Source organism: Ovis canadensis, chromosome 1, assembly GCF_042477335.2.
Source record: "Ovis canadensis isolate MfBH-ARS-UI-01 breed Bighorn chromosome 1, ARS-UI_OviCan_v2, whole genome shotgun sequence".
Taxonomy (NCBI): Eukaryota; Metazoa; Chordata; class Mammalia; order Artiodactyla; family Bovidae; genus Ovis; species Ovis canadensis.
In genome coordinates, this window is record NC_091245.1 from 268,769,092 (window position 1) to 268,787,847 (window position 18,756).

The 18,756-nt window shown below is 54.1% G+C and overlaps 1 protein-coding gene across 17 annotated transcripts in view; it reads left to right on the forward strand.

The window, feature by feature from the left end:
• The window catches only part of PCBP3 (poly(rC) binding protein 3), a 238,106-nt gene that overhangs the window by 181,878 nt on the left and 37,472 nt on the right, over positions 1-18,756 (forward strand). The gene's annotated exons all lie outside the window — the stretch shown is intronic.

Consider the following 18,756-nt stretch of genomic DNA (forward strand, 5'->3'; position numbering starts at 1 on the left):
GTGTGCCCCGTTGCCGGGCTTCAGTGGCCTCACCCACCAAGTGGGGAGTCTGAAGAGCCAGCTTTGTTACTGGCACTGAGGGACACCAGCTGCATGTAGGGCTCTGTGCTCGCGCTGCAGGCGGCCTGGCCCTGCTGACCATCCTGCCTCGTGGGGGTGGGGGTGGACACAAGAGCCCGTATGCTCGTGTGCTGGAGCCTGTGTGTTCCGTGTGCCACCTTGCCGTCCACCCTGTACCCTGAGGCCTGAGTTCTCCCAGGGCCTCACGGGTCCCAGGCCTGCAGCACTGACCATCTCTGACCTCAGTGTGTCACCTGTAGGGAAAGCCTTTGAGGTTTCTTGCTCAGCAGTAAGGCGTGGTCCTCTCTGAGCCAGTTCTGGTTTATTCACCCATGTGCTTAAGTTTGCAAAGGCATTGCTGAAGCCTGAAGAGTACATTTCCAGGCTGGGCACCTGGTCTACCCAGGGTCACAAGGCGGCCACTGAGGACCTGTTTTCAGCTGTGATTTGTTAACCCAAATTCATGACATAACACGTCATATAGGTTCCGAGTCAGCCTGCCTCCAGTCAGAAAAACACCTGTGTCTTTAAAATGTCGCAAAACTTGGGCCTGACTTTCTGAAATTTTCCTTCATTGTTGTCCCCTCCAGCTTCTCTCCTGCTGCCCAGATCTTGTCTGCCTGGGTTTGTTTTGCTTTTTTACTTGCAGCTCAGCATGTTTAATTCTGTGGTGCCTGCACAGAGTTGTTTTGATCTTTGCTTTGTACCAAGGAAGGTGTAAACATTTCAGCCTCCAGATACCTGTTTGCAGGAGAGTCAGGGACCAATTACTGGGAGGCAGCTCTGGGTCTGGACAGGAGCTGAATGGAAGGCTCCTTCCACATGGCTGGCACATCCCGGGCTGTGGTCAGGAGCAAGGCTGCTTATGTAAACCGACCATCTGACCAGGGTTCTTGGGGACCACGTGGAGGACAGACCAGGAGCACCCCCAGGCCGGGCTGCAGCTTGGCAACTGCAAGAATCAAGGGGCCCCCACTGGCCTCTCTGCCTCCCCCAATGTTTGCCAGCTACTCCCATGGGCAAGGCAGGCACAGCTGGCAGGGCCATCCTGTCCTGACCATGTCTGCCCAGCTGCATCCAGCCGCACGCCCTGGGTGCCACCATCCCCAGCTCCCCGACATCCTGGCTGGGCCTCTGGCCTCCTTTGTGTCCCCCAGCCCTCACCTCCTGTTCAACTCTGGTTCTTCATGCCCTCTGCTCACTGTTCGTTTCCATGTCACATCTTCAAAGACTCAGCACCGGCCAGCCCCTGCCCCCTGCACAAAGGCAGGCAAGCTCCTTGGCAGCTCCTCCACTTGCTGTGACCCCCGACCCTGCAAGCCTCACTGTGGCCACTCGCTCACCTTGCACTCCCTCCAGACCCAAAAGCCAGTGCCCAGTCCTCTCCATGCCTTCCCAGTGACCAAGAGGGGCCCTCGGTGGCCCGTGCCCTCTGACCGCGAGCGAACCGAGTGACAGGACTGCTCTGTCTGCCCCTCACAGAGCTGCCGGCACTGGGTGAGCCAACAACGAACGGCACACCACAGGGCTCCTAGTCTCCTCCACCTCTGCTCAGCCTCTGGCACTGGCATCCCCAGGTCTCAGAGCTCAATGGCACCGCTAACAGGCTCCCCAGGGTGGGCCGAAGCACAGGGAAGGCCCTTCATCTTGGGAGTGCTGCTGGTAGACCCGTTTGTCACCCACACCAGAGCCTCAAGCACGTGTCCTTTAACCTTCCTTCTATAAAGAAACATTCCAAGTTGATAAAAGATGACAGAGACAGGTCCGCCCAAGGAGTACTATGAAAGCATTGTTTAAGATAATGATTCAGGGACGCAGAGCATAGAGTCCTTGCAGCTGACTATATCCTTATGCATGAAAATGCATAAAATTACATGTACAAAATCTTATGCTTACAGTTTGATACCATAGGAAATTTGACTACTGTGCAGATTTACATACAGCAACATAGAAAAATATTTCATGTATAATGTTAAGTGGGGAAAAAGAACAATCATGGGTGGCTTGGTCCTATTTTTGTTAAAAATATAATGATACATGCCTACTGGAAAGATGTCTGAGTAGGTCGACTTCAGAACACCCCACTCTCTTCAGTGGTCTTTCTGGGGATGATGTTACTGGTGGTTTGCATTACACACATTTTCCATTTTTTCCTGTAACGAACAATCAGGCTGATTTGGCAGCAAACTGGCATGCTACCACCTGTGGGTGCACCTCTGCTGGCATTGCACAGTGCTCCAGCACCCTGCGGGCTCTCTCAGGAGGCGCCTCCATGCCCTGTGGGCTCTCCCTACAGGGCCTGACAGCACCTGGCAGGGTGAGGCCCATCCTCCCAGCCAGCGAGTCTTCTGGGTGAAGTTCCCCACAGCCAGTTGGTTAGGGGCTTGGTCTTTTCATTTATCTGCACCTGATTTGGGGTGAGCTGTCGAGAGAGAGAGGTAATAAGTCACTTCCCGTGCATGGTGGCAGGCGCCCGCTCTGATGAGGGACCAGCTGCATCCTCTACGTAGTCTCAAGGTCTGGGTCATTCCATTCATCTCACTGCCCAGGTGAGAGGCCCACTGTCAGGCTCGCTCCTCTTGGGCAGCACGGGGCTCAGTCGAGGCTCAGCTCCTGTGCAACTGACTCCTGGGGCAGCATCTGGAAGCTCCTGACCACAGAGAGGAAACAGGGGAGAGAAGAGGATTCGCGGGCCATACATTCTGGACGGTCCTGGAGGGACCCAGCCCGAGCGCAGCCACAGCTGAGAGGAGGCTGCCTGGGTCTGCAGCGCTGCATTTCAATTGACGGGGGCCTGAGGCCTCTGCCCCCCTCCTTTCCAGGGTGAGCGGCCACGCGATGTCCTGCAGGCACGGCAGTCTGTGCGGTGGCCCCTGTCGGGGGACGGAGTCATTGGAATGACAGCCCATCCGCCAGGCGCACCCTCCTGCGGAACGAGGGGAGCGGGCAAAAAGTAGGTCACATGTGCCTGATCCCATGTCACGAGGTCTCCAACCTGAGACCAATGGGAGCCGTAGCCTCCTCTGGTTTAGAACAAAACCCCACTCTGATGTTTCTCCTTTAGCCTTTTTATCTTCTCTAAACGGGGAGAGTGACCATCTGTCCCAGAGCCACGTCCATCCGGCCCTGCCGACCGCACAGTGTGGCTTTGTTCTGAGGTAAGGGGCTGTGGGCCTGGCCAAGGCCACACGGAGCCCAGACAGTGGCATCCAGGGCCATCCAGTGGGCCATGCTGGGTGCTGACGGAGTGGGAGCTCAGGGTCCTCGCCGAGAGTTTGGGATGTTCCCCTCGTCTGACAGCAGGGCCCCTCTCTGAGAGTCAGGGTCACTGTTAACATGCCACCTTAGTGAGCCGTGATGTACGGATTTCATGGGTCATTTTTTCAGTTGTCTGTGCTCCTGGGGCACATGTGGGAATACAACCCCCACCCCGAGAGGCTGGTTGTCCCTAGGGCCCAGGGATCCACACCCTCCGTGGACCAGCATCTTTGCTGGGAGGCATCCACCCAGCCTGTAGTGACCAGGTGAGCTGCCGGCACCCACGTGAGTGCAAAGCACACGTCAGAATAAAGTCTGTGCGTGTGTGTTGCAGCATGTGGAGCACATGCACTTCTGGAGCCTGATGCTTAGATGAGAAATGACCCCCTGTCATCCCTGGGAGGCCAGTGAGTACAATTCCTCGTAAGGAAGTGGGGGGTGGGGGGGGCAGGTCCAGTACTTTGCAAGTGTGTGTAAAACATGCTTGAGTTCTGTGGTTTACAGATAACAAAATGTCATTTTTTTACCTGTCCTGTGAGTGAATCGAAGCATTCCTTAGCCGAGGATGTCTGCTGAAGGTGTTTTGCGGGTAGTGAGTGGAGCACAGAACGTTTGCTGTGTCTGTGTAGTGGGCTGACTGCTGGCACGTTTAGACAGTTTTACATTCTTGTTTGGATTTGGGGGAAAGATGTTTCCAGAAATGCTTTCCCAGAAGTCAGGTTGTATGGTATTTGATTTGAGTGTGTTCTCCTGGAGAAAATGATTTTGCTTTTCAGAAATAAAATATTTAAAATTTGTATCTTAACTGGCTTTCCAGGAAACATGAGTCTATAGCCAAGTCCACTGAAGTGAATGTGGACACTTTCAGTGATAAATTCTTCCATGGTGAGATGTAAAACAATAGCTGCACCCTTGATAACAAAATAAGATTTTCTCTCCTTGCAGAAATGTGAGGCGGCCAGGGTGATACCTAGTCCCTTTCGGCTGCAACCTTTCAATGAGTCTCGTGAACTCTTTCTAAAGGGTTCTTATCCTTTTGCAATCTTGAAGAAAAGAAATTTTTTACAGAGCAGGAAATTTCATCTTCTTTGTGTGTGTTAATGATTCTAACGCTTCCATTGTGCCTGGGAGAGTGCCCAGAATTTCAGTGCAGTTTCAACACTGTCTCCTTTTCCTGTCCCACCCGACCTACCTCCCAGCAACTGGGAGGATGGGGCTGGGTCATCATGTGGGGAGCAAGTTCATGTGTGTTCATGTTAATGAGAGTGTAAGTTGCACCCCGTAATTGGCTCTAGGGGAAACGAGACTCGGGGGTAAAACCTGCAGTTGGGCTGGTGTTAGGGGCGTTGGCTGTCCCTTGTTTACCAGTGGAAGAGAAGATTGTTTCTGCAGAAATCACACAATCTCAGAGGGAGCTCCCCTAAGCCAAGGACCCATCTCTGTCTGCGGCGCCCCTCGTGTGCTCCTGACAGCCAGTGCCTCACCCTCATCCTTCACTCTGGCCTGGTCTGGTCTCTGACGACCACTCATTACTTTCAGTCTGGCCTCATCAGGGACTGAAAGGGCCGCTTAAGGAGTCAGGTCGCCTTCTGCATGCACCCCGGGCCGCCCATCTGTGTCCTGGTCTCAGGGAGGCCCCCGCTCAATAGGAGGGGTTACAGAAATGCACAGCCTTTAAGGCGTGTGCTAGCCTGGCAGCCTTGGGAAGGTATGGGGCCCCGCACGCCGGGGTGGAGCCTCTGAAGAGCCATCTTCACTCTGGCAAGGGGGGCTTCAGAAGTCAGGGTCTGAGGATGGGCAGGGGCAAAGCTGGTGTGCCAGGCAGTCCCGCAGTAAGGACCAGGTCCTTCTTCGGAGCATGACCACACTATTCTAGTGGATGGTGCCCACCAGTGCTTTTCTGGGAGGTTCCTGGACCCTGGACACCCCCTGAGAACCTGGAAAGGCAGAGTCTCATCTCCCCCCGCCTACCACCTGAGTGAGGAACACCAAGCTGTGTCTGTGATCCACGGAGCCTTTCAGGGGACATTGGTGCCCACGTGAGTATGAGAGCCAAGGGTGCTGAAGGGCAGACTTGGCATTGCTGGCAGCCACGGCCAGGTGGGTCACAGCCGAGCCAATGTACTCGTGAACCCAGCTGAGGACCCTGCGGGTCAGATGCAGAGCCCAGCTGCAGGAACCTCCCGTGTGTGTCCAGTTCCCCACCGCGTGTGTTCCGCTCCCCGTGTGTGTCCTGCTCCCCGTGTGTGTCCTATTCACGTGTATGTCCTGCTCCCTCGTGTGTCATGTTCCCCACGTGTGTCCTGCTCCCGCGTGTGTCCTGCTCCCTGTGTGTGTCCAGTTCAGGCGTGTGTCCTGCTCCCGAGTGTGTCCTGCTCCCATGTGCGTCCTGCTCCCCGTGTGTGTCCTGTTCACGTGTGTGTCCTGCTCCCATGTGCGTCCTGCTCCCCGTGTGTGTCCTGTTCACGTGTGTGTCCTGCTCCCGCGTGTGTCCTTCTCCCCCTGTGTGTCCTGTTCACATGTGTGTCCTGCTCCTGACTGTGTCCTGCTCCCCGCGTATGTCCTGCTCCCTGTGTGTCCTGCTCCCTGTGTGTGTTCTGTTCACGTGTATGTCCTTCTCCCGCATGTGTCATGTTCCCCGCATGTGTCCTGCTCCCACGTGTGTCCTGCTCCTGCGTGTGTCCTGCTCCCAAGTGTGTCCTGCAACTTCATGTGTCCTGCTCCTGCGTATGTTCTGTTCACGTGTATGTCCTGATCCCGCGTGTGTCCTGCTCCCGAGTGTGTCCTGCTCCCATGTGCGTCCTGCTCCCCGTGTGTGTCCAGTTCAGGTGTGTGTCCTGCTCCCGCGTGTGTCCTGCTCCCGAGTGTGTCCTGCTCCCATGTGCGTCCTGCTCCCCGTGTGTGTCCAGTTCAGGTGTGTGTCCTGCTCCTGCATGTGTCTGGCTCCCCGTGTGTGTCCTGTTTAGGTGTGTGTCCTGCCCCTGACTGTGTCCTCCTCCCCCTATGTGTCCTGCTCCCCGTGTGTGTCCTGTTCACGTGTGTGTCCTGCTCCCGTGTGCGTCCTGCTCCCCGTGTGTGTCCTGCTCCCATGTGCATCCTGCTCCCCGTGTGTGTCCTGTTCACGTGTGTGTCCTGCTCCCGTGTGCGTCCTGCTCCCCGTGTGTGTCCTGCTCCCATGTGCGTCCTGCTCCCATGTGCGTCCTGCTCCCCGTGTGTGTCCTGTTCACGTGTGTGTCCTGCTCCCATGTGCGTCCTGCTCCCCGTGTGTGTCCTGTTCACGTGTGTGTCCTGCTCCCATGTGTGTCCTGCTACCGAGTGTGTCCTGCTGCCGCATGTGTCCTGCTTTCGAGTGTGTCCTGCTCCCCGAATGTGTCCTGCACCTGCGTGTGTCCTGCTCCCGAGTGTGACCTGGCAGCGGGGTCCTTCTCACCCTGGAGTGACTTGGGATCTGCTCCCTCTGTGCCCTTCCTGCATAGAGACCCCGCTGCCACAGTGTAGAGCCAGAGGAGACCCTGTAGAGGAGGGCGGCCGGCCCGCCGTCCAGGCCGAGCCCAGGCAGCAGAGGGTGACCCTGGGAACCCGATCAGGAGCCAGGGCCAGGGGGACCAGCGGCAGGGCCGAGGCTGGGCTCACTTCCCTCAGCCCAAGGTGTGGGCTGGGGGTATTGTTCAGAATGATCCAGAAGAAGGCAGGAGAGGAAAGGGAATGAAGCCTGTGTGGAAGCGCACTGCCAGGCGGAGTGTGAACCTGTGGCGGGAGCAGAGGGGCAGGCAGGCCTGGGAGAGATGGGCCTGTAGGAACGGTGGTGTTTTGGTCAGCAGGAGCAGACACACTGCTCAGTAACAGGCATGGGTCCACCAGGCATCCAGACCATACGCTGATGTCTGCACCGAGGCAGTGGGCTAAAAGGTTCAGAGATGTGTGATGGCTTGGAAGGGTCTTGTCCGGGGATGGCCCCTATGGGCATGCAGCCCAGAAGGCACTGAGGGGCTCAGCCTGCAAGCCTGGAGGCCAGGCTGTAGCTGCAGCTCAGAAACAGCCCAGGGCCCAGTTTCCACAAGCTTGCAGGTGTCAGGGACCAGGGTGGCACACGCCGAGCAACGTTCCAGGAGTGGGTGGGTCAGAAGGGCAGCCTGGCAGGGCCACGTCCCCATGCGGACGAGCACGGTCCTCACCCCAAGCAGGAGGCCGCTGCCCAGGGACAGCAGGGTCAACCTCCTGTGGCCACTCTCGGGGCCTGGAGCCCCATTCAGCAGGAGGAGCCACAGAGCATTCAGCACTCAGACCCCGGCAGGGCCCTTGGGGATGGGGGTGCCCCCACAGTGCTCGCTGGGCGCTGGGGCTGAGCCCTGAGGCAGAGCTGTTCCTTGTCTGGGTTGGTGGTGGTGGTTTAGTCGCTAAGTTGTGTCCGACACTTGCGACCCCCTGGACTGTAGCCTGCCAGGCTCCTCTGTCCATGGGATTCTCCAGGCAAGAGTACTGGAGTGGGTTTCCATTTCTCCAGGGCTGGCGGGTCTGAAATCCAGCTGTGATTTGAGGCTTGCATGTTCTATAGCCTTTAAACCACCCTGCTTTTAACCTCAAGCCAGGAGGGCACATGCTGTCTGAGAGATGTATGCAGAAGGTCCTGTATGTCCCTGGGGACTGCTCAGGGTACGCACACAGCGACCCCCGGGGAGGGGCTCAGTGCTGCTCTGAGGCAGGGCTTTCCAAGCCCCCAGTCCTGTGTCCCCACGCGAGGGGCCACCCACAGCCACCCTGCCACGCTCGCACCTCAGCAGGGGTAGTGCCCTGCCCTGCGGTTGGACTTTTGATTCCGCTCTTTGTACTTGGTTTTAAAAGGATTCACTCTTGTTACAATAGGGTTCTGGTGACTGAGAAACATGTTTCTTCCACTTTTTGAGGTTTAAACACCACACAGCCTCCGGGGCAGTGTCCTGGGGCCTGTGGGCAATGCCATGGGTTCGGGGACTCTCTGCCTGAGCCCTGGTGGTGAGGGAGGGGGCCAGGCCCTGTCCCCTGGCCGTGTCCATGGGGCTGCCTCCAGAAGCCTGGCCAGCTGACCACCTGGGCCCAGAACATCACCCCGTCCTCATCCCCTGCCTGTTCCCCGAGTGCAGCCCCCAGACACACGGACCCGGCCGAGAGCTGAGGAAATGGGTGAGCGATGCCAGAACCAGGGGGCTGCGTCCTGTCAGCACCCAGGTGGATGGGGGTCTGCTCGGGCAGCACTGTGAGTCCCTCCCTCCCTGCTGTTCAGCCTCAGGTCCTGCTGCTCAGGGGCCCTTGTCTCCCGAAGTTGTGTGACCCACTTCCTCCCAGCAGTGCACCCCGTGTCGGGGGCTCTCTGGGGTTGCCCATGCCGTGTGCGGACTTGGCTTTACAGATCTGCCTTTGTGTTTGGGAGGCCGGAACAGAGCCCCCCTCCCAGCACACGCACCTGCCATTGCGTCCCCCGCTCAGCTCAGAGGAGAACAAGCCGGCCGTTGCAGGGAAAGGACCATGTGGGCTGTGCAGAGATGCAGGATTAACGGGCATCCGAGGATTAAAGTTGGGATTAATCCCAGCCGAACCATCAGTGTTGGGGGCAGGGACTCACAGTTGGCGATTCTGCCCATGCACAGCTCTCATCTGAAGCCTGGGTGACCCTGGGTCTTTTTAGGAAACGAAAGCTACCCTTTCGATCGGGGGATCCCAGTTAGCACCTAAGGCTCCCTCACCCAGGAGAGGGCCCAGCTCCCAGGGCAGGGGGTGGGTGGGGGCCGAGTCCTCACATTTCTGGTCCCTCCTTCTCCCCCAGGGACCCCTGCCTCTCAGCAGGGCCTGCGGGCTCCCTGCTCCGAGGAAGCGAGGTTTGCTCCCACCCTCCCTGCCTGCTCCCCAGGGTCCTGACGGGATCCGGCAGCCCAGGGAGGCCGACCTCCTTGTGTGACTAGTGGGGAGGCAGGCCCCCCAGGACATGCTCCACCTCCTCAGAGCCTGGAGAGGAGACAGGGTTCTGGGGATGCTTTCCGGGCAAGTCATGGGCTGGTAAGCCCACCTTCTGCCCAGAGAGCAACCCTGGGGAGGGGTCAGGGGCTCTCTTTGAGCCCCTGGTTCCTAAGTGGAGGAGGCTGTTCCTCTCAGGAATGAGGCCATGCCTTGGTCTCACCTTGTGATGTCGACCAGCCTGCCCTGCACCCAGCTTTTTCCTTCATAACTGTTGGGTTTCATTCTCCTTAAAAATCTCAAGAGCTCAGCTGACCTTGGCCTCCTTTGCTTTTCACACTAACAGAGCTACGTCCTTTCTTTTGTTATGTTTATCTAAAATGATTCCCCGATTCCCACATTCTTATTGATATAAATGACCATCAGTGTCCCTGCCTTGTAATGAAAGCTGGAATTAAGAGCTCTGTGCCCCAGGGCACAAGCTCCAGACCAGGGCTTTCCTTGTTTGCATAGATGCCCCCAAAGTCCTGAGGACGTCTTCTCCTGTCCCTGTGCACCTGCCTGGGGGCTGAGTCCCAGTTCTTCACTGCCCAGCTCATCCTGGCCCCCTGCCCCCAGCCACGCCCTCTTAGCCGGTTTGTGAAATGGAGGGAGGGGCCCCTCCCGGTGGGGCTGCGGAAGGACTCTGCCTGGCACACAGTAAACACGATATCAGCTTTAGGTATCGCTGGTTAGTGTTCGTTTGATTGTTTGATGTGTTGATCCTGTGACCCAGCTCCCCACAGTGAGTCCCCACAGTGAGTCCCCGTCTGTCCCAGGAGAGGACCTCGCCGAGGTGCAGCATCGCAATCGGTAGTTGTCCCGTGTTACAACCGGTTCGCTCTTCTTTGACTCAGAGTCTCTAGCTGAGCAGAGGCTGGAACTGCTGGCTTGCAGCACACATGTGGCCAGCCCATGGCAGTACTTGCTCCCCAGCCAGGACCCGGCGGCCTGGGTGACCTTGGCTGTGCACCCCTCTGAGGCTCCAAGGGCTCCACCTTGGCTGCCCCTCTAGGTGCTGTGCTCTGCGCCCAACTGTTTGGGAGGTCCTGGGTGGACACACACACACACACGTGCAGGGACCTGTTGCTGGACGGTGGGGTCAATAAGCATGGCTCTGTCCCCTTCCCCCCAACCCCCGTCCAGTCCTCTCCCACCAGCCTCCATCTGATGTGCTGAGCCAGGTCATAGGACATCAGAAAACTCAAGCTGAGGGTGGACCCAGGCCTGCGGAGCACCAAGTCCAGCAGACGCACAGCCTGGGCTTTGCATGCTCCTGCCCTCATCGGCTACTTCTCCCAGCTAAAGCTCAGCCTGCCCACCCCTGGCTCCGGGGTCTCAGACAGCCCTGTCCAGGGTACAGATAGGAGGGAGGCCGCCCAGGCCCCCCCAGGCCCCCCAGTGCAGAAGAACATGGGAACCTGCCCCAGCTTCTCGACCCTCACATCTCCTGGCCCAGAGCCCACGACAACCCGCCTGCTCATCGTTCCAGAAGAGGTCCTTTCTGCTCTCTGACCGACTGGAACGGATAGCCGAGGGGCGGGATGGGGACCAAACATGGACTCAGCCTTTGGGACAGCCAGCTGTCCAGCCTGCAGGCCGTTTTTCCCTAGACTGATCCCTCGAAGGCAGTGGCTGCCTCCTGATTCTGCATCCCCAGCTCAGGCTCCAGCTGGACACTGAGCGTTAGACTGAAGACCCTGCCGTGGTCGGCCTCCAGCTGTGGCCAGAGAGTTGGGGGGCAGGTAAAGTGTGGGGACAGAACAAGCACCTGCTGTGTACAGTGCCAGGCACACGGGGACTCTGGGCTCCTACAGCCATGGCCTCAGGAGAGCCAAGTCCACATGCGGGCCTCGCCACAGGACCAGAGCAGGGCCCAGGGAGTCTGCTCTCCCCGGGGCAGATGTGATCAGCATCTGATGTGATTTGAACGTGTGTGAGCCATGAGGCCTGATGTAGGTGACACCCTGGACCCTGGGCACTTCCCCAGATGTGGGACAGGAGTGTAGGCATTGTGGGTGAGGTCCACACCTTCCTAGAAGAGGAGAGACCCTGCTCCATGGCCTCTAAAGCAGGGACAGCGGTGAGCATGCGGTGCCTTTGTCTTTCTAGACACTTGAGTGATGAGCTGGCAGACTGTGTGCAGTCAGGTTGTGTTGGCCTGAACATCTTTCTAACGTTAACTGAGACCAGAAAGAACATTTTCCTGCAGAAACCTCCCTCCTCTGCGGCCTCAAGGATGAGCTCTGCGCTGTGAGCCTCCAGGGACAGAGAGCAGCCAAGAAGCTCTGTGGGTCTGTGCTATCCCGGCCTCGAGCAGCTTGACGGGGCAGTGAGCTGTTAAACAGGATAAATCAGATCTGCGCCCACCCCCACCCAGGTCCCTCCACAGTCTCCCCAGTACAGCTGAGGCTCTGCGCGCAGCCCGAGACGGAGCATAGCTCAGTGGACCGGCAGAGCACCAAGCGCTCACAGCACCCACGCAGCCTCAGCTGGCGCCTGGCAGGCGGGACTCTGGCAGCTCCCTCTCTGGGTGGGAATTCCCCTATTGGGGACTGTGGGCTGCCGTGAACGGCCTTTGCTTTAACATCCAAATCTCCGACCCTCCACCCCCAGAGCATGCCTCAGGACTCAGAATTCACCCCCCACTTTGCGACTCGACCTCTTCCCCTCATATCTGAAACGGACTCGGTTTATGTCTGATGAGCATCAGTAGGGCCCCAGGCTGGTGGTGTGGAGCCTGAACCCTGGACCAGTTTGTGGCCACCCCGTTTCGTGGGGCTCGTACGTGAGACAGGGCCGGACTGGCCCCGTGTTTGGACGTGTGAGGATGGGGCACACTGGCTGCTGCTTCTGCTGTTGCTGCTGCACGTCGCCTGAGGATGGCGTTGCGGTGCTAGGATTCTTCTGCTTCAAATATTCTTCTAAAAAAGAAGAACTGGAAAGTTTGTTTCTTCAGAATTTCACTATATACTGCTGCTGCTGCTGCTGCTGCGTTGCTTCAGTCGTGTCCGACTCTGTGCGACTCCATAGACTGCAGCCCACCAGGCTCCACCGTCCCTGGGATTCTCCAGGCAAGAACACTGGAGCGGGTTGCCATTTCCTTCTCCAATGCATGAAAGTGAAAAGTGAAACTGAAGTTGTGTCTGACTCTTCACAATCCCATGGATGGCACCCCACCAAGCTCCTCCGTCCGTGGGATTTTCCAGGCAAGAGTACTGGAGTGGGGTGCCATTGTTACTATATACTACTGGTTATAAACAGATTTTGCCCACTGAGTCAATATAAAAGATCTGAAGAAGTTTGGGTTCTGGAGTGCTGGAGTAAGAAACGACTATCAATACCAACTCACTTCAGAGTTAGTGGTGAAAGACTGGTGCTTCCCCTAAAATCACGAAGACAGGATGTCTGCTCTTACCACACCTGTGAACAGAGGACGCAAGTTCTAGCCCATTCAACGTGACAAGAAAAGAAAAGGCATACAGATCGGAAAGGAAGAAACAGTCCCTGTTTGTAAGTAACACTGTTGTCTATCTTGTAAATTCCATTATGCTACCAAAAAAACTCTGGAAACTAATGGTAATGAGCAAGTTCACTTGTTAAGAATGCAGGACCTACATACAGAAGTCAGTTCTATTCTATAGACCACCAGTGAACAATCAGAAACCAGAGTTCAAGATGCACCATTTACAAGAACTCCAAAAAGTTAGATACTTGCTATATGTCTTAAAAATACACACAGGATTTGTATGCTGAAAACTAGAAAATACTGACCAGAGGAATCAAAGACCTGAGGCAGAGCCCTCCATGTTCACAGCAGGGACTCTCAACGAGCTCGGGCCTCCCAGGGGGTCTGAGGGTGTGATGCCTCTCTGGTCAGATACCCAGTGGGATGTGTGTAGATGGACGCAAGACGATTTTTAAATTTGTGAAAACACTAATGAACTCGTGGAACCAAGAAAGTTTTGAAAAAGATTGAAATTGGAGTAACTTTAAGTCGCCATAATGCTACAGTTATCCAGACACGGTGGTGCTGGTGGGTAGGTCGGCATTTGCATAAACAGGATATGGCCCAGAATACACCACACACATGTGGACAACTGATTTTGACAAAGATAATAAAGCAGTTTATTACAGAAAGGACGGTCTTTTCAAAAAGTGGTGTAGAAGCAAACGAATGATGCATAAAACAAAGAAAAAAAAAAACCTTGGCAAACTTCACATCTTACATAAAATTAACTCAAAATGGATCAAATCTCTAAATGCAAAATCTAAAACTATAACCTATTTAGAAGAAAATACAAGAGAAAAGCACTCATTCATAAAATATAAAAGTATTAAAAGTCATAAAAGATAAAATTGAGAATTTGTGCTTCATCACAGTTAGAAGTGTTTGCTGCCTGGAATATCCTGTTAAGATATGAAAAGACAAAGCAAAGCATCAGAGACGATCGTCGTCAATCACGTCCAGTGAAGGGCAGTGTCCTGGGCCATCGGAGCAGCTCTTTTAGCCTCCACAGAAGGAAAGGAGGACAGTGCAGTTACAGGACAGACAGCAGACCGGCAGGCACTTCTCCCAGCAGGCTGGTGAGGTAAGAGGCATGCACCTGAGCGGGTATCTAGGAGCAAACAGAGTCAGCCACAAGGAGACATCACCACCGTCTCTGCAGATGGCCAAAGTAACACGCTGACACCCCCAAGTGCTGGCACGGTCGCCCAGAACCAGATCTGTCTCACCCTCGGGGCAGGCGGGGTGGGGATGGAAAACAGTTTGCCGGCTTCCTACAAAGTGAAAAGAAGTGAAAGTCACTCAGTCGTGTCTGACTCTTTGCGACCCCGTGGACTATACAGTCCATGGAATTCTCTGGGCCGAAGTTAAATGTACACTTACTGTACCGTTCAGCAATCACAGCCCTGGGTATCTATCACAGAAAAATGCAACCTTGTGTTCGTGTGACGACAAGCATGTGCTGCTTTATTTGTGATCCACCTAAGCTGGAGTCCACCCGATGTCCTTCCTGGGGGAGCTGGACACACAGTCGTGTGCAGTGTGCAGTGGGTGCCGCCCAGTCACCATGACCAACGGGCCTCCGTTACCTGAAGCAGCATCGTTATGCTGAGTGCCTTGGCCTGGTTGGATTTCCAGGAAGTTCTGGAGATGATAAAGTTGTAGCAATGTAGAGCAGACTGGGCTTTCCCAGGGCTGGGACTGAGGAGAGTAAGTGGTTGCAAACTGCCCACTGGACTCTCCACATGACCCTGCTCATGTGGGCAGTTAGGGAAATCTGTATGTGTGACAAGATTTCAGAGAGCCACACACCAACAAAGGTGTGTAGGAGCCCATGCTGTTTAGTTACTAATGTCTGACCAAGGTCCATTACTGGTTTTGATAATGTACTGCAGTTATATCAGACAGAAGCTGGGTGAATGGGCCATGGAAACTCTGTATTATTTTTGCAGCTACTCATGGATCTAAAATTATTTCAGAAGTACGCAACACACATGTGTAATACACATACACAGACATGAGAGTCCACAGACATGAGAGTCGACAGTTATTACACCTAAACATAAAAAGTAAATTCTGGGAACAGATTGATTCAAAGTAAGAGACGATCAGAGTAGAGAGAAAAGCACGATCAGTCTATGTGCAGCCAGCAAGACACCAACGTGGAATATATAAAGCTCCTGGCAGGCTGGCTGAAAGATACGTCATGTGAACACTGATCAAGACCAGCCTGTGGTGGCTGCACTAATGTGAGATGAAGCAGGCTTCTGGACGAGGTGGCAACCAGGGTTAGAGGGATGTTGCATGAATATGAGACGGTCAGTTCTCTAGGAAGACACGTCCGGCCCAAATGTACATACACTGCTTAACAGAGCCTCACGTCGTCTGCCCCAAATGTACATACACTGCTTGACGGAGCCTCAAAACATAGAACAAAACCTGGTAGGACAAGCGGGGGCACGGTCACAGCTGTAGTTGGAGATCCAGGTCCCCTCTCAGTGACCGACAGGGCAGTGGCCTTGCAGGACAGTATACCTGGCCACCAAGGGACATGGCTCATGGGCATACAAGGTGTTCCTGAGGTAGACTATACTATGTATGAAAATAAAAGCCCAACAAATTTAAAACAGTTGAAATCACAAGAAATATATGTTCTGACTAGACTGCAATTGAACTAGAAATCAATAACCAAAGAAACAAAATTTCCCAAATACTTGAAAATCAAAGCACACTGCTGTAAATGATGTGCTGGTCAAAGAGGAGGCAGCGGAAGAATGTAGGAAATACTTGGGAGATAATGTATACAATACACGCACGTCTCTAAATTCTTAGGAATCAAGGGAGTCAGCACCTCCAGAAACCTAAGCATGAAATGCTAACATGGGAAACGTTTACAGACAGTTATCCAAGCTTTTACCTTAAGAAACTAAGGAAAGAAGAGGCAAGCAGGAGGGAGGAAATGATAAAAGCAAGACCAGAAACCCATGAAACTGAAAACAAACTCAGTTTTCCTCATTGGAGCCACTCAGAAGAAGGGAGAATGTGGAGGCGGGTGGTGCTCCCCTTGGACAAGGGACCTGGGGCAGCTCTGCTTCCTGAACTTTGTGCAGCCTTCTGTTGGCTCCTACAGGAGTGCTTCCTCTGCCCTCTTCTGGGAACTAGGAGGCTTGCAAACCAACCGGAGCCTGGGAAGGAGGAGGGAACAGGTCCCCCTCTGGCTGCGTAGGCAGAGTCCCCTGTCCTGTCCTGACTCTGCCTGGAGGCAGGGCCTTGTCCTGCCCTCCCCACCTGTGTCCCCAGGAAGCTCCCACCCATTACCCAACAGACCCCTGGCGAGTGGGTCTGTGAATGAGTGAGGGAGCAGACGGGAGGGAAGGAAAACCATCTTGGACGCCCACATGCACCAGTTCAGAGTTCAGAAATCGCCAAGTTCTGTTCCAGAACATCCTGTGAGGCCTAGAAATGGGCTGGACTCAGCATCCACTGTCTGCATCATCCGTCTTTGAGTGAGCACTGGATGGGCTCCTGCTCACTGCAGCCTGGACTGGAGCTGGGAACAGGGGGTTCTGTGTTGAATGGCAGAGAGAAGCGTGTCCTCCACCAGCAGGCCGGGGCTGTGGGGGCCGAGGCACGGGAGGCAGGTGCTGGCAGTCAGGGGTTCAGGTGAGGGCCTGTAGGGAGCACCCTTGGGGGAAGGCCCTGGCCGGGCTGGCAAGGGTCAGCCTGTTGCAGGAAGGGAGACCCTGAGGCTAGGGAAGGATGGCAGAGCAGGGACCAGGCAGGCCGTGATCTGCTCAGTTTTCTAATATTATCATTTCAACCATGTTGAGTCAGTGGAATTGCACAGTGTGTGACCTTGGGGACTGGCCTTTTTCACACAGCATAATTCTCCCAGCCCCCCGCCCCCGGTTGCTGAGCGCATGGGGCAGTTGGTGCCACCTCCTGGAGGAGCAGGTTCTGTGTGCGGTCTCGGTCCACTGCAGGGATGCCCCTCGACTGTCGCACCAACCGCTGGATTAGGTGCTGGGTCCTGCTTTGGGCAATTACTAATACCATGAGCTCACATTCAGGCTTTTGTGAGGACACCAGTCTTCCCTGCTCTGCACTGAATCCCAGCTCGAAGGGTAGATGCATGTTCACTGTTCCAGGTGACCAGGCCACTCCCTGCAGCACCTGCGTGGCCTGCCGGTGGCTCCACACCCTCGCCGGCGGGGCTGGTGTGGCCTCTGCGGTTTATTTAGCCACGGTGACGGGTGAATGGTGGTTCCTCCTGGGCAGTAATTTGCATCTCCCTGGTAGTTAATGACACGAACATCTGTCCTCTTTGGTGAAATGTCCGTGCCTTTTGCCCATTTTCTAATTGGACTGTTTGTTTTCCACTGTCGAGTCTGATCCCTGCGTATGCTTTAAACTAGTTTCGTGTCAGACATGCAGCTTGAAGATATTCTCTCCCCATCTGTAGCTTGTGTCTTCATCCTCCTAACATATTCTTTGGCAAACAAAGGTCTTTAGTTTTGACACATCTCATTTATCAGGTTTCCCTTTCGTATATCATGCTGTTAGTGTCAAGTCTAAGAATTCTGCCTTACCCTGGACCCCGAGGGTTTTTTCTTTTTTTTTCTAAAAGTTTTATAGCTTTATATTTTTCATGTAAATCGGTTTTCTATTTTGAGTTGATTTTTATGCAAGGGATGACTTCTAGGTCAGAGTCCATTTTTGTCTCCAGTGTTCAGTTGCTCCAGCCCTGCATGTTGAAGAGCTGTCTTTCCTCCACTGAACTCCATTCACATCTTCATTAGACATCAGCCGGGCACATCCGTGTGAGCCTGTTTCTGGATTCTGTGCTCTGTCCCTGCTCCGTTGATTCCCTCTGCTGATACCGCAGCCTTGATCATGGCAGCTGTTGAGGAAACCGACTCCTCCTACTTTATTTTCCTTTGTCAGAAAATTGTTTTAACTATTCTAGCTCCTTTACCTTTCCATATAAATTTTACAGTGGCTTGTCTGTATCTATGGAATTCTTGCTGGAGTTTTAATAGGAATTATGTTCAAGTCGTACATCATCTCAGAGAGAACTGACATCTTTACTGTGATGAGTCTTGTGATCTGTAAACACATTCTGTATCTCCATGTATTTAGATCTTTAATTTCTTTCATCAGCATTTTGTAGTTCTTAGCATATAAGTCCTACACATGTTTTGCTAGATTAACACCTGTGTGTGTGTGTGTGTGTGTTATTTGCTCAGTTGTGTCTGACTCTTTTGCGACATAATGGACTATAGCCCTCCAGGCTCCTCTGTCCACGGAATTCTCCAGGCAAGAATACTGAAGTGGGTTGCCGTTCCCTTCTCCAAGGGATCTTCCCGACCCAGGGATTGAACCCAGGTTTCCCGCATTTGCAGGTTGATTCTTTACTGTTTGAGCCACCAGGCATCGGAACGGCTTTATTTTTTTCCTTCTGATCAGGCTCCTCTCGTCACCTTTTCTTCCTTGTGGTGCTGGCTAAACCCCTTAGACTGTGTAAGTCACAGTGGGGAGAGGAGAGGAGACATCCGTGCCCTGTTCTAAGTGAAAGGATTCAACCCCAAGTGTGATGTTGGACACAGGTCTTTGGAGATGCTGTTTATCGAGTTGAGGAAGTTCCCTTCTATTCCTGTATTTTTTACTGAGAGTTTTTATCACGAGTGGGTGTTGAATTTTGTCAAGTGCCTTTCTGCATATGATCAAGTGATATTTCTTCTCTAGTTTGTTGATATGATTAATTTCACAAGTTGATTTTTGAATACTCTACCAGCCTTGAGTCACTGGAAGAATGGTAATGTATATTTCTTTCTGTGTATTGATGAATTCTGTTTACCATGGTCTTTATAGGATTTTTACACCAGTATATTTGAGGGCAGTTTTCTCCTTTTGTACTGTCCCTTGTACCATCTTTCTACTGACTTTTGTGCCAGGCTCATGCT